This window comes from Manis pentadactyla, chromosome 1, assembly GCF_030020395.1.
Source record: "Manis pentadactyla isolate mManPen7 chromosome 1, mManPen7.hap1, whole genome shotgun sequence".
Lineage (NCBI taxonomy): Eukaryota > Metazoa > Chordata > Mammalia > Pholidota > Manidae > Manis > Manis pentadactyla.
Genome location: NC_080019.1, coordinates 118,675,944 through 118,692,252, shown reverse-complemented (window position 1 = coordinate 118,692,252; position 16,309 = coordinate 118,675,944). Strand labels below are relative to the sequence as shown.

Below are 16,309 nucleotides of genomic sequence, written 5' to 3'. Positions count from 1 at the left end.
GTTTGGGAGTTCAGCCAGTAAGTAGGAGTGGCTAAGCCGCACAACTCGGCTTCCTCCACTGGAGCCTGAAGAGATGTCTCTGCTTTTGATTTAAGCACTGCTCTGTGGGCGAGGTAGCTAGATTACTCACCTACAACTCAAAGGCACACATGTTTGGGGAATTAATTAAGCCAACCCTTCCACAGGATAATGGACAAGGAACAGTAAAGACATAAATTGAGTCATTTCACATAATCAATTCCTGTATCAGGAAATAGACTGGTGCAGTAGAGAAAGCTTTGAAGTCAGACAGACCTGGGCTTTAATCCAAACTCCACAATTTACCAGATGCCTGAGGTAGGGTAACAATTTAAAATTTCTTAGCTTCAGTTTTCTCAGATGTGAAGTGGATCCAATGTTTACTGTGCAGGGCAGTAATAAGAATTAGAGGAGAGAGGGGCGGAAGATGGCGGCGTGAGTAGAGCAGCGGAAATCTCCTCCCAAAACAACATATATCTATGAAAATATAACAAAGACAACCCTTCCTAGAATAAAGACCAGAGGACACAGGACAATATCCAGACCACATCCACACCTGCGAGAACCCAGAGCCTCGCAAAGGGGGTAAGATACAAGCCCCGGCACAGTGGGACCCGAGCACCTCTCCCCCAAGCTCCTGGCGGGAGAAGAGTAGGCAGAGCGGGAGGGAGACGGAGCCCACGACTGCCGAACACCCAGCCCCAGCCATCCGGGCCAGAGTGCAGGGCCCTCGATACTAGAAAAACAGGGCAACAAGAACAGTGAGTGGGCACTGGAGGCCGGGTGCCGGAGGACATAAGAAAAGCACGCGACCATTTTTTTTGCTTTTTTGCTGTTTTATTTTGGCAAGCGCTTTTTGGAAGTCTTAAAGGGATAGGGAGCCCAATACTAGGGAAACAGGGCAGCAAGACCGGTGAGCAGAGGCCTGAGGCTGGCGCCGGAGAATAAAGAAAAACGAGCAGCCACTTTTTTTTTTTTTTTAATTTAAATTTTTTTCTTTTTTTTTGTGGTCGTTGTTTTGTTTTGGCAGGTGCTTTTTGGAAGTCTTAAAGGGGCAGGGTGGGACACTTTATCCAGAGGTAGGGAAACCGGGGATCTCTGGGCACCCTAACCCCTGGGCTGCAGGGAGCAGGGAGGCCCCTTACGGAAATAAATAGCCTCCCAGCCGCTCCTGCTCCAACGTGACTCCACCATTTTGGAGTAGCTGCCCGAGCCAGGCCACGCCCACAGCAACAGCGGAGATTAACTCCATAGCAGCCGGGCAGGAAGCAGAAACCCTGTCTGCGCGCAGCTGCGCAGCACAAGCCACTAGAGGCCGCTGTTCTCCCAGGAGAGGAGGGCCACAAACCAACAAGAAAGGAAGTCCTTCCAGCCATCACTCGTCCCAGCTCTGCAAACTATTCCTATCACCATGAAAATGCAAAGCTACAGGCAGACAAAGATCACAGAGACAACACCAGAGAAGGAGACAGACCTAACCAGTCTTCCTGACAAAGAATTCAAAATAAGAATCATAAACATGCTGACAGAGATGCAGAGAGATACGCAAGAGAAATGGGATGAAGTCCGGAGGGAGATCACGGATGCCAGAAAGGAGATCGCAGAAATGAAACAAACTCTGGAAGGGTTTATAAGCAGAATGGATAGAATGCAAGAGGCCATTGATGGAATTGAAATCAGAGAACAGGAACGCAAAGAAGCTGACAGAGAGAGAGACAAAAGGATCTCCAGGAATGAAACAATATTAAGAGAACTGTGTGACCAATCCAAAAGGAACAATATCCGTATTATAGGGGTCCCAGAAGAAGAAGAGAGAGGAAAAGAGATGGAAAGTATCTTAGAAGAAATAATTGCTGAAAACTTCCCCAAACTGGGGGAGGAAATAATAGAACAGACCATGGAAATACACAGAACCCCCAACAGAAAGGATCCAAGAAGGACAACACCAAGACACATAATAAGTAAAAAGGCAAAGATCAAGGACAAGGAAAGAGTGTTAAAGGCAGCTAGAGAGAAAAAGGCCACCTATAAAGGGAAACCCATCAGGCTAACATCAGATTTCTCAACAGAAACCCTACAGGCCAGAAGAGAATGGCATGATATATTTAATACAATGGAACAGAAGGGCCTTGAACCAAGGATACTGTATCCAGCACAACTATCATTCAAATATGACGGTGGGATTAAACAATTCCCAGACAAACAAAAGCTGAGGGAATTTGCTTTCCACAAACTACCTCTACAGAACATCTTACAGGGACTGCTCTAGATGGGAGCACTCCTAGAAAGAGCACAGCACAAAACACCCAACATATGAAGAATCGAGGAGGAGGAACAAGAAGGGAGAGAAGAAAAGAATCTCCAGACAGTGTATATAACAGCTCAATAAGCGAGCTAAGTTAGGCAGTAAGGTACTAAAGAAGCTAACCTTGAACCTTTGGTAACCACGAATTTAAAGCCTGCAATGGCAATAAGTACATATCTTTCAATAGTCACCCTAAATGTTAATGGGCTGAATGCACCAATCAAAAGACACAGAGTAACAGAATGGATAAAAAAGCAAGACCCATCTATATGCTGCTTACAAGAAACTCACCTCAAACCCAAAGACATGTACAGACTAAAAGTCAAGGGATGGAAAAACATATTTCAAGCAAACAACAGTGAGAAGAAAGCAGGGGTTGCAGTACTAATATCAGACAAAATAGACTTCAAAACAAAGAAAGTAACAAGAGATAAAGAAGGACACTACATAATGATAAAGGGCTCAGTCAAACAAGAGGATATAACCATTCTAAATATATATGCACCCAACACAGGAGCACCAGCATATGTGAAACAAATACTAACAGAACTAAAGGGGGATATAGACTGCAATGCATTCATTCTAGGAGACTTCAACACACCACTCACCCCAAAGGATAGATCCACTGGGAAGAAAATAAGTAAGGACACGGAAGCACTGAACAACACAGTAGAGCAGATAACCTAATAGACATCTACAGAACTCTACATCCAAAAGCAACAGGACATACATTCTTCTCAAGTGCACATGGAACATTCTCCAGAATAGACCACATACTAGGCCACAAAAAGAGCCTCAGTAAATTAGAAAAGATTGAAATCCTACCAACCAACTTTTCAGACCACAAACGCATAAAACTAGAAATAAACTGTACAAAGAAAGCAAAGAGGCTCACAAACACAAGGAGGCTTAACAACACACTCCTAAATAATCAATGGATCAATGACCAAATCAAAATGGAGATCCAGCAATATATGGAAACAAATGACAACAACAACACTAAGCCCCAACTTCTGTGGGACACAGCAAAAGCAGTCTTAAGAGGAAAGTATATAGCAATCCAAGCATATTTAAAAAAGGAAGAGCAATCCCAAATGAATGGTCTAATGTCACAATTATCAAAATTGGAAAAAGAAGAACAGATGAGGCCTAAGGTCAGCAGAAGGAGGGACATAATAAAGATCAGAGAAGAAATAAATAAAATTGAGAAGAATAAAACAATAGCAAAAATCAATGAAACCAAGAGCTGGTTCTTCGAGAAAATAAACAAAATAGATAAGCCTCTAGCCAGACTTATTAAGAAGAAAAGAGAGTCAACACATATCAACAGTATCAGAAACGAGAAAGGAAAAATCACGACGGACCCCACAGAAATACAAAGAATTATTAGAGAATACTATGAAAACCTATATGCTAACAAGCTGGGAAACCTAGGAGAAATGGACAACTTCCTAGAAAAATACAACCTTCCAAGACTGACCCAGAAAGAAACAGAAAATCTAAACAGACCAATTACCAGCAACGAAATTGAAGCGGTAATCAAAAAACTACCCAAGAACAAAACCCCCGGGCCAGATGGATTTACCTCGGAATTTTATCAGACATACAGGGAAGACATAATACCCATTCTCCTTAGAGTTTTCCAAAAAATAGAGGAGGAGGGGATTACTCCCAAACTCATTCTATGAAGCTAACATCACCCTAATACCAAAACCAGGCAAAGACCCCACCAAAAAAGAAAACTACAGACCAATATCCCTGATGAACGTAGATGCAAAAATACTCAACAGAATATTAGCAAACCGAATTCAAAAATACATCAAAAAAATCATACACCATGACCAAGTGGGATTCATCCCAGGGATGCAAGGATGGTACAACATTCGAAAGTCCATCAACATCATCCACCACATCAACAAAAAGAAGGACAAAAACCACATGATCATCTCCATAGATGCTGAAAAAGCATTTGACAAAGTTCAACATCCATTCATGATAAAAACTCTCAGAAAAATGGGAATAGAAGGCAAGTACCTCAACATAATAAAGGCCATCTATGATAAACCCACAGCCAACATTATATTGAAGAGCGAGAAGCTGAAAGCGTTTCCTCTGAGATCGGGAACTAGACAGGGATGCCCACTCTCTCCACTGTTATTTAACATAGTACTGGAGGTCCTAGCCATGGCAATCAGACAAAATAAAGAAATACAAGGAATCCAGATTGTTAAAGAAGAAGTTAAACTGTCACTATTTGCAGATGACATGATACTGTACATAAAAAACCCTAAAGACTCCACCCCAAAACTACTAGAACTGATATCGGAATAGAGCAAAGTTGCAGGATACAAAATCAACACTCAGAAATCTGTGGCTTTCCTATATACTAACAATGAACCAACAGAAAGAGAAATCAGGAAAACAACTCCATTCACAATTGCTTCAAAAAAAATAAAATACCTAGGAATAAACCTAACCAAAGAAGTGAAAGACTTATACTCTGAAAACTACAAGTCACTCTTAAGAGAAATTAAAGGGGACACTAACAGATGGAAACCCATCCCATGCTCGTGGCTAGAAGAATTAATATCGTCAAAATGGCCATCCTGCCCAAAGCAATATACAGATTTGATGCAATCCCTATGAAACTACCAGCAACATTCTTCAATGAACTGGAACAAATAATTCAAAAATTCATATGGAAACACCAAAGACCCCGAATAGCCAAAGCAATCCTGAGAAAGAAGAATAAAGTAGGGGGGATCTCACTCCCCAACTTCAAGCTCTACTATAAAGCCATAGTAATCAAGACAATTTGGTACTGGCACAAGAGCAGAGCCACAGACCAATGGAACAGACTAGACAATCCAGACATTAACCCAGACATATATGGTCAATTAATATTTGATAAAGGAGCCATGGACATACAATGGGGAAATGACAGTCTCTTCAACAGATGGTGCTGGCAAAACTGGACAGCTACATGTAGGAGAATGAAACTGGACCATTGTCTAACCCCATATACAAAAGTAAACTCAAAATGGATCAAAGACCTGAATGTAAGTCATGAAACCATTAAACTCTTGGAAGAAAACATAGGCGAAAACCTCTTAGACATAAACATGAGTGACCTCTTCTTGAACATATCTCCCCGGGCAAGGAAAACAACAGCAAAAATGAGTAAGTGGGACTATATTAAGCTGAAAAGCTTCTGTACAGCAAAAGACACCATCAATAGAACAAAAAGGATCCCTACAGTATGGGAGAATATATTTGAAAATGACACATCCGATAAAGGCTTGACGTCCAGAATATATAAAGAGCTCACACGCCTCAACAAACAAAAAACAAGTAATCCAATTAAAAAATGGGCAGAGGAACTGAACAGACAGTTCTCCAAAAAAGAAATACAGATGGCCAACAGACACATGAAAAGATGCTCCACATCGCTAATTATCAGAGAAATGCAAATTAAAACTACAATGAGGTACCACCTCACACCAGTAAGGATGGCTGCCATCCAAAAGACAAACAACAATAAATGTTGGCGAGGCTGTGGAGAAAGGGGAACCCTCCTACACTGCTGGTGGGAATGTAAGTTAGTTCAACCATTGTGGAAAGCAGTATGGAGGTACATCAAAATGCTCAAAACAGACTTACCATTTGACCCAGGAATTGCACTCCTAGGAATTTACCCTAAGAATGCAGCAATCAAGTATGAGAAAGATCAGTGCACTCCTATGTTTATCGCAGCACTATTTACAATAGCCAAGAATTGGAAGCAACCTAAATGTCCATCGATAGATGAATGGATAAAGAAGATGTGGTATTTATACACAATGGAATACTACTCAGCCATAAGAAAAGGGAAAATCCAATCACTTGCAGCAACATGGATGGAGCTGGAGGGTATTATGCTCAGTGAAACAAGCCAAGCGGAGAAAGAGAAATATCAAATGATTTCACTTATCTGTGGAATATAAGAACAAAGGAAAAACTGAAGGAACAAAACAGCAGCAGAATCACAGAACTCAAGAATGGACTAACAGGTACCAAAGGGAAAGGGACTGGGGAGGATGGGTGGGTAGGGAGGGATAAGGGGTGGGGAGAAGTAGGGGGGTATTAAGATTAACATGCATGGGGGGGTAGGAGAAAAGGGAGGGCTGTACAACACAGAGAAGGCAAGTAGTGATTCTACAACATTTTGCTATGCTGATGGACAGTGACTGTAAAGGGGTTTATAGGGGAGACCTGGTATAGGGGAGAGCCTAGTAAACATAATATTCATCATGTAAGTGTAGATTAGTGATACCAAAAACAAAACAAAACAAAACAAAACAAAAAAAAAAAGGGCAGTTCCTGTGTGGTAACCTCCAATGAGTTCTACACAAGGGTATAAAGGGCACATAAAAGTGTAGACAAAGGGTCTGTTTGTGTTTTGGGCTACCCTGAAAATGAACTAAGATACGATATGAAAGAGAACTTCCAACATCAGCACTCTCTGGAAGGCTCATGCCAGAAGATGATCATCAAAAAACCCCAACAAAGATCCACGCACTGCTACAGCTGTAGATGCACTCATCCCACCAGCTCCTGGACTTGCCATGGGAATGAGGAAGGAGATATCTAAGCTGGCCTGTGCATACAGTAAAACAACAAATTTGACTGGATCTATACTGTTGGAACTCAACCAAGAATTAGGAGAAGTGCAAATTGTAGCGCTCCAAAATCTTACAACTACAGACTATTTACTGTTAAAAGAACATAAGGGATGTGAACATTCCCCAGGAATGGGTTGTTTTAATTTGTCTGATTTCTCTCAGACTGTTCAAGTTCAGTTGGACAATATCCACCATATCATAGATAAGTTTTCACAAATGCCTAAGGTGCCTAACTGGTTTTCTTGGTTTCACTGGAGATGGCTGGTAATTACAGGTATGCTTTGGTTATGTAACTATACTCCTATTATGTTAATGTGTGTGCGCAATTTAAGTAGTAGCTTAAAACCTATACATGCTGAAGTTACTCTACAAGAAGATATGTCAAAGATATAATCAATCTTCCCATGTTTTTTTCCGCCTGCTACTTCTATAGCTTTTCTTCTTCCTTCCTAATTACAACCCTTAAATAGAATTCGTGCCTCATATCAAATTTACCGAGTATCATAATTCTTCCAAGTGGTAAAGATACCTCAAGACAAATGCTGGGCATAGAAGCTACAGGGCATAAATATGCAAGGAAATAAAAAGCTATCCATTTCAAACAATAAGGCTTCTCTCTCACTTACCAACTTTACATTTCCCTGTATGGCCCCGGAAGATGACTGGTTAGCCAGAGACGGGTAAGATTCCTCAAGGGAGGAACAACCTAAGACACTCACAGTTGCAGGGGGGTCATCAGGTGAGAAATTGGGGATCAACAGAGGTGAGGCTTAGAACATCACCCCCCCGTTCTGAGAGAAATCTTCTGCATACGTGGATGTTTTATTGCCCTTGTCTAGCTTGGATTAACACATAGTCTACAGGCACACACCTGATCATCTACATTTGCTCTCTTACAACACTAAACTATGTTTTCTATCTTTATCTTGTATCTACCTACCACTTCAGCATTTTATTAAAAATAATAATAATAATAAAGAGAGAAATGTGGTATCCACATATAAATCAAGTATAAAAACCAAATGAGTATTCATATTTGAACTGACTGTTTATAGTTCATAATGCATGAGCAAAACCAAAAGTTTCTGTGATGACTGCCCTTGTACTGTTCACTATGTAACTTATTCATTATGTAAGAATTTGTTCTCCATGTAAGAACTTGTTTGTTATGCCTCATAAGATTGGAGACTGACGAAAATTAGGCTTGGGGTGGATTAATGATTGTGCATTGAGCATTGACTCCCCTATACAGAATTTTATTGTCGTTAACAACCATTTGATCAATAAATATGAGAGATGCCCTCACAAAAAAAAAAAAAAAAAAAAAGGACAGACCTCCAATGGTAAAATAAATAAGTAACCGGAATGTAATGTATAGCATAAGGAATATAGTCAAGTTATTGTAACAGCTTGGTAGGGTGATAGCTGGAACCTAGAATTATGTATATAAATATTTTATCACTGTGTTGTACACTTGAAACTAATGTAATGTAATACTGTGCGTCAACTACCCTTCAATAAAAAAAATAATTATCTTAAAAAAAAAAAAAGAATTAGAGGGGCTAATGGATCTAAGGGCATAGCTAAGTGCTTACAATACAGTACAATTTCAGAACATAGTTTTAGAGGTTTGAGGAAAAGGAAGGCTAGAAGGAGTCTAGTCATCAACTGAGTCTATGTCAGAGGAACTCGTACACTTGGGAGCAGAGCATATGATACCTAGTGATGGTGGGGAAAGCCTCGAAGTAGGAACCAGAAAATCTGAGTTCAGATGTAACTCATTTCTCTTCTCCAGGCATTATTTCCTTCATGTATACTCGGAGGGTACTGAACTAGTTGGTCCTCAATTTCCTTCCAGCTTTGCTAGTCTAGCACTCCATGTGGGCCTGGTTTGGAACCCCCATTCTAAATCAAGGTAGAGAGCTAAGAGGCCATTTATAAACCAGATCAAATATCAAAAGTAAAAAGGCGGGAATATATTTATTTTTATTACTTTTATCCCACTACAAATCACGACTCTCTTGTCCTTGGTTGTATTTATAGAAAATTACATCGTAAAGAGCAGCAGGGATAAGAAATCAATAAGAAGAAACATTTACTAGCTTGTTGCTGCTTTTACTTTTTAATTCTGTAATAAAGAAACACTGAATTGTAGGAATTCCTTGTCTGGTTTCATTAGCTGGTCCCTCCCCCCAATGGGAGTGGCACTTCAGGGAGGGCTGACCTTCCTATGTTGGGGCTTCATGCACCTAGACCTGGTCCATTCGAAGCAGAATTCTCCTGCCCACACCAACCAACCAGTGTGGGTCATGGCTTCTTCTCCAGCCTTTGAAACAACCCAGCTATAGCTCCCTGGATAGCTTCCCATAGCGAAAGCTTCCATGGAGAGTTCATCTCACCTAGCACAAAGGGATTTTATCTTTCTCAACTGACTACACAACTACAATTCAAAGATGAATCAAAACTAGATCTTCTTGCATGGAGTTTACAGCTTAGTAGAGAAGATAATGATTTAAGCATCATTCCTAAATTAGAAAGATTTGAAATTAAATGTCCTTATTGAATCACACTATATGGACACTCCCATACTGGAATATAATGCAACCCTTAGAAACCATATTTTTAAGAGAATTAAATGACAAATAAAAATTCACAGAATAACACTAAGTGAAAAAGTATAGTCCTAAGCTATACATACCCTGTGGTTTTATTATCTAAACCTAAAGTAGATATAAATAAGCAAATAAAAATCCTAGAACTTAACATACTGAAGAATTAAAAGGAGTTCATGTCTAGGAGGCAGAGGTTGTAAAAGATGTCATAAAATAATCCCATAGACAAATATTGATATGAAAAATATATTATGAAACACAAACACAGATTATAAAATGTTATATTTAAAAATACCCACACATGCTTTGTAAACAAATGCACCAAAATTTTATGAATGATTATCTCTGCGTGGCTGGTTTATGGATGACTGTTACTGTCATTTTACATTTTTGTAAATTTTCTATTGTTTTTCACTAAACATACATTATACTTACTTTTGAGGCAAAAAATATGTTAAAAATAATGAGTGACTACAAGTCAGTCAAAGGACTACCGGACAAAAGGAACTGAGTGAAATATAATAATAAAAATCTAAGACCTCAGAAGGTGGTGGGAAAGGAGGCAACCATACAAGAAATCTCATCAAAGGTAAGGGTGACCCAAGTAGCTTGGAAGGGCTTGTCCTATTCAGAGATCACTGTACTCTGTGGGCCATGGAAATATACTTATTTTTAAAAGTTCACCTAATAGCTCAGTCCTACCTCCTCAAGGAAGCTTTCCTTAGCCACTAAAACTCACTTGAGACAGATGGACCTCCTCAACAAGATGAAGCATTGCATGCACCATAAGGTGAGTGCCCTTTCCCTCTAGGGTACTATTAACACCTCTAGGTCAGACAGCATCCTCCGTGCTGCACTGTGACCCCCCTCTGCCACCACTGAACAGAAGAGCTGCTTAATAAATGCTACCAGACAGTCATCTGTACAGAGAGCAACAAGGTCATGTAGAGCTGTCCAGGTAGGTAAGCATCTAAGAGCTCTTGCACAGTAAAACAGTAAGCAGATACCAAGGACCCAGTGCAAATGGCTGCTGAAGACAAGAGTTAATTTTAGTCTAGTAGTTGCCTTTTGGTGCCATGAATGATGGCAGAGAGCTGCTGTCCCTGGCGGGTGACAAATGGTATGCAAAGCTTTTTATTGTGGGAATGCATTATCTAGGGCTGGGCCAAATAATATGTTTCAATGTATTGCTGCTTTTAGAATAGTGATGTCCCAACTGGGAACCAGGTAGGGTTGAATACCCAGAAATGTATGGTTGGAGCTTCATATAAGCAGAAAGAATGTTATCAGTATATGACCCTCAAGTGGAAAGAAAGCAGCAGAGAGCATTAAGGATGTATCATAAATGTCAGTAAATAGATACAAACTCACTGCTCAAGGAAGAGACTGATGTGAGTCCAAGATTATAAGCCTAAGAAATTGCATTCCCATCGTCCGGCACGCAGATGGTTCATCCTGAAGCCCTGTGCTGACCATACTTGGAAGATTCTTTCCAAATAGTGCAAGTTTCACTGATGCAGATGCTGAGTTTTAGTTCCCTCCCATGTTCCCCGGGTACCCTGCCTCTAGTATAACCACACCTGCAGTTTAGGAGATATTGCTGGGAAGGGTGACTTCCCTGGGACTTGTGAAAGGTCCTTACACAATGACAAAGTGAAAGTTTTGTAGAGCTTTATGAAGAGTTCTAAACTGTAAGTGATCTCCAAATTATCTGGCTAGTATGAGGCAGTGGGAGTGAAGAGAACAATGTACTGGACATTTGGAACCCAGGTTTGAGTCCCATCTCTTATGAATCTGTTGTACGATCTTGGGGCAGATTACTTCAACCTCCTGAGCCTTATTTTACTGACCTGAAAAAGTATAAGGTTAAAAACCCTTACAGAGACTAATTCACAGGGGCAAAAAAGGTAAAGTAAAATAATCAATGTGTATCAGTAAAGTTACAATTTCTACAAAAGTACATTTCTATCATCTTTCATCTTCATGGGTAGGAAAAGCTCCTCTCTTTCCCTTACAACTTACGCCCATTTATTCTGGGTCCTTTCACAAATAAGCTCTTTGGAAAGAATATTTATGTTGGCCAGCTCCAGCCTCAGGACCTTTGCACTTGCTATTCCAGTTACTAACATGATTCACACTCTTGTGTCATTAGGATCTTAACTCAAATAACAACTTATTCCACCCTAAGCACCCTCCCCAAAATCTCGACTCTCCAACATTTCCTATCCCTTCCCTGTTCTATTTTCTGCTTTATCTCATATATTATATATTTTATTGATTTATTTTGTTAATTTTCCACTGGTTTCATTAAAAGTGTCAGTTATTTGACATCAGAGATTATTTCTTTTTGTTCATTGCTGCTCTTTTCCCAACCCTAGAATTAATATTCAATATTTCTGAATGAATGAGGTATGAAAAGATGTTTGTATTGAACAGACATTGAATAAATAGTTTTAAATGAATAAATCTTATTCAAATATCTCATTTTATTCTGTGCCACATCACCTACCTACTTCCATGAAGCATAGACTTTTGAGCTATACGTAGAATTCTGAATCAATTTCACATAAAACCATGTGCATGAAAATGAAAAGAGTTTGGTTAATTACACAGATACCTTAAGCTATGTGTTTAACATTGTTCTGCTGACTGGTGGAGCCCTTCACAAGACCAGACCTTCCCTTCAACCCCTCAGGAAGGCTACAAAACACAGTGGAGCATTCACGTATTTGTGTAATTCTCCAGCAGTGTTTATTATGAAAGAGGGTAGGGCTGGGACAGCCAAGCACCTTCCATAACTATTCCTTAGTGGGTGACTGCTTCCCAGACTGCAGGACAAAGCTTTTCAACTAAATAAAACCCTCTATACCCCACAATTAAGAACTTCTGCAACATCACTTTTTTAACTTTCAGATAAAGCAGAGGAACAGACATGCTTTACAGATAAGAAATCTTAATCATATTTTTTCCAAATATTCCTTACAAGGTTCTCAATGTATTTAAAAATATTTTAATCCATATTTCCAATTCCACTTTATGTTAACCACCTTGCTTCCCTTCTAAGCATCTGATATAGTCCATTGTAGTTAGAAGTGCTCCATTCTGGTTTTTTAATTCTTAATCATTCTGAAAACTACAAGCAAAGTGAAGTGACACCTTCACAGAGGTTCTGTCACTGCCAAATTAAGGACTGGACAGCCATGAACCTGGACTAAATAAATGTCCAATCAGTAGGTATGATGCTCCTCAAATCCTCTATGTCCACTGAGCACCCAGGACCTGGTGTGGACCCAAATTCTCAGTCCCACTGACCTTCTATACAGCCACAGCCAATGCTCTTTATCCCAGAAGTATGCTTCAGACAATAAGACTTATGAGTTAACTTAAATTCTTCTTTTGCTAGAAAGTCTTCCTACCTCTGTATGTCCAAAGCCCAGGTCAAACGTTATTTCATCCTTACAACCACCCCTGATAGCAATCTGCCTAGTTGCCATGAATATTTCCACTCAGTAAAACCAGCATTTGCTTTCTTCTTCTTGCAGCCCTTGTCATATCCTCCCTTGAGTTGTAGGTTTTTATGTACATATTTTCAATCCCCAAGCTTAGGATGACCTACACTGTAAGTGATAATGAGGTGATTATTTTATTAGTGAATGGATTATAGAAAGCATATCATTAGGTTCGTTTCCAGGATTTTAGCAATTCATTCTGTTTTCTTTGGGAATTCAGGGCACTGTGCTATCATACATTCTGATTTCTTTTCTTATTTTTATGTCATTGATCTATTGAGCAATGAATTTTTTTTTTGCACTTGTCAGTTTTTCTTCCTTTTCTCTGTAGGCACCTGGAGAGTGTGCTGGAGCTGTGTCATCTTGCTAAATACTCTAGCTTTCAAGTCACTGAGCCTTGATATCTGGTTCAATATTTTGGGTAGGTATCAAGGCCAATGGCATGTTCTGCTGATGTCATTATTTCTCTTCCTACTTCTTAGATAATGAGAGGTTAGGGACAAAAAGTTAATTTTACCTCCTCCCTGATGATATTGATCTGTGGCCTGGCCTATCATTATGTAGAATTATGTTTCCCTTGAAAGAGAATGATTTGAACCCATAAGATATTGGAAGAAATCAGTTGACAGACTCAAATACCTAGCAGGCAAGCCAGATCCCATAGGGACTGAGCAGGATTAGGGAATGCATGTTCTGTCTATAGAGAGCACATGCTGCCTGGCCCCAGCCCATGTGGTTTCCATTTGGGAATATGGACTCACTATTACCAGATCCTCTTATCTTCCTAAAAAATGAGGTATCTGAATTTTTACAGGAAATTTCCTGAATGTTAAATATCTGGAACTAGTTCAGTGTTGTTTAACACTGCAGCATGCACAAAACACATCTGAATACTGGACTCACCTATGGTCTGAATCCCCTGAATGAAAGGAACTCTTGGGCTCGACCCTGCCATTAGATTCCACATTTCTGAATGAAAGATCAACTAGCATTCCAATTAGTTGAATTAAGTGACACATGTTTAGAAGGGTTCTAGAAGATACAAAGATCCAGATGGGCTAAATAAAATGAAGACACCAACTACTGCTGGCCCATCTATCAACCCTATCCCTAAGGAGAAGTTCCAGAATTTGGTGGAAAGAAATTTTCTACAAGAACCAAGTTAATCAGGAAAGAAGCTCCTCTGGAAAAGTCCTCTACTCTACAGGTATGATATTTCCACTGGATGCTAAGAAAAATTCAAAGGCCCTAAAATTTTCACTGAAAGGAATCTTAAAGGACATCTGGGTATAATTGCCCAAATGACACGGCTCATGCTTCCACTTGCAGATGATGCCTGGGATCACTCACTACAAGTCATGGGAAGTGAACGAGTAAGAGACTCACATCTGACTTGCAGCTCCCATAAATGCTGGCTGGGTGACCTTGTGCACATAACATCGCCTTTCTGGGCTCCAGTTTCTCTATTTGGAATAAGGGAATTGGTTAAGCAATTTCTGCAAAGCCCCTTACAATCAGACAGATACTCAGAATACACAGAAGTCTGCCAAGATTGTGTAGCACTGCACTGAGGCAGGCCCACAGGGATGAATACTAGCACTGTCACAACAAACTCAGATGCAACACATGAATGTGCACACACACACACACACACACACACACAGAGGAAATATTTCCTTCCACAAACTAAGAATGATACAACCTTCTGAGCATGAAGGGGAAAGTGATAGCTAAAATTAGCATCTTAAAAAATAAACTACATAATCACCAAAGATGAGGTTTCTTAAAACTGTAGAACAATGAGATATAATGATCACTGTCATAAGAGAGGAAATTGCAGGAGTCAGTTTGAAAGGATTTGGGGGTGTTTTTTTCCCCCTGGTAAGATTGGTTTTTCCACATACCACAGTAAGACTGAAAAGCTAAAATATTTCCCCAGGGCCTTTATGATCCATGCCTCATAATGCTGCTGCTCTTAAGAGAGTGTCATTCAGCCTAGATGAAAGCCTTCTGCTGCAGAGAGCAGAGAGTGGTTCAGGATCCACGTAGTCATGCAGTCATTTTCTCACATTTGCATGTCACTTTTCAGTTTAAGAGACCCCTTTACATACGTGTTTTCATTTGTTCCCTAAAAATAGCCCTATTTGATGGAGTCTATGTATCATTATAAAATCTCTCTCAGATGAGTTAAAAAACACTGTGCTCAACCTGCCTGTAAGGAAATAACACCTTCTGTTTGCTATTTGACAGCTCAGGAAGCCCTTTCAATTCTTTTGGCTTTTTGAGATAAGGTATGACCTGCTGGGTAGGATAGAAGAAGGAGAGAAAGAGGAATCAAATCTAATCTTGGCCTTAGCTTGCTGATCAAACTGGAACAAATCACTTCAATTCACCAAGCCTCAGTTCACTAAGCCGCTGAATAGAGAAAATTATACTTATCCTACTGCTGTTATAGGGCAGTTAAGATCCAAATCAATATAAAGAAAAGTATGTCAAGTGATTCTAAAGGCTGAAAAATACAGGTCTGCAAACCTCATCAACCCTGGGAAGTAAGGAAGAATAGAGGAGTTTGTATGGTCATGGAAAACTACGCCTAGATGGAACTACAGGTGTGTGGTGGGGGTGCCCAGAAAGCCAGGCCAGGGGACAGAAGCAGTCAGGTCATAAAGAGAAGCCCATCTCTTCGCAGACATGGTGACAAGCCATCTGACCTTACCTGACTAGGCTGTGGCAAGTCCTCACAGCTCTTCTTTTTCTTCTTGGACAAAGGGGGCCAAACCACAGATAGCTAGCAGCCAGTACAGATGTGACTGTCTCTGATGAAGCCAAACAGGGTTGACCTTGTGCTGTCAACTTCTCAGTCTGAATCTTGCCTCACTTGCCTCACTGAGTGGACTCAGTTACATGCTCAATCTCAAACAAAGGGTCAAATGAAAAGGCTGGGGATGTTTACAGGGTGGAACTCACCCTGTCAAAGACAGAGAACTGGGTTTGTGGGTGGGGCCTTTCTTGTTCTAAAATGACACACCTCTCTCTCCTGTCCTCTCCCTGAAGAAGTCTGGATTTTGCTGCCAGCTTCCTGTTTAATTGAAGTCTTTTGATGGAGTAAGTAGGAGCAGCCTTCTGTCCATTCCTCCGTACTGTCCATATGCGCCCCATGAGCCATAAGCAAGCTTTCGCCTGAAGCTACATTCCTATTATTAA

At 40.2% G+C, this 16,309-nt stretch overlaps 1 protein-coding gene across 6 annotated transcripts in view; it reads right to left on the bottom strand.

Annotated features, from left to right (window-relative positions):
- Nucleotides 1–16,061, bottom strand: part of TPRG1 (tumor protein p63 regulated 1) — a 241,001-nt gene extending 224,940 nt beyond the window's left edge. For 2 of the 6 annotated variants that reach the window (XM_057501084.1, XM_057501092.1), the window contains exon 1: nt 15,822–16,054. The gene's annotated coding sequence lies outside the window, so the exon portion shown is untranslated. Of the gene's footprint in view, nt 1–15,821 lie in introns of all 6 variants that reach the window. The other 4 variants (XM_057501082.1, XM_057501079.1, XM_057501076.1 and 1 more) reach the window with 4 other exon arrangements.
- Nucleotides 16,062–16,309: the final 248 nt, after the last annotated feature.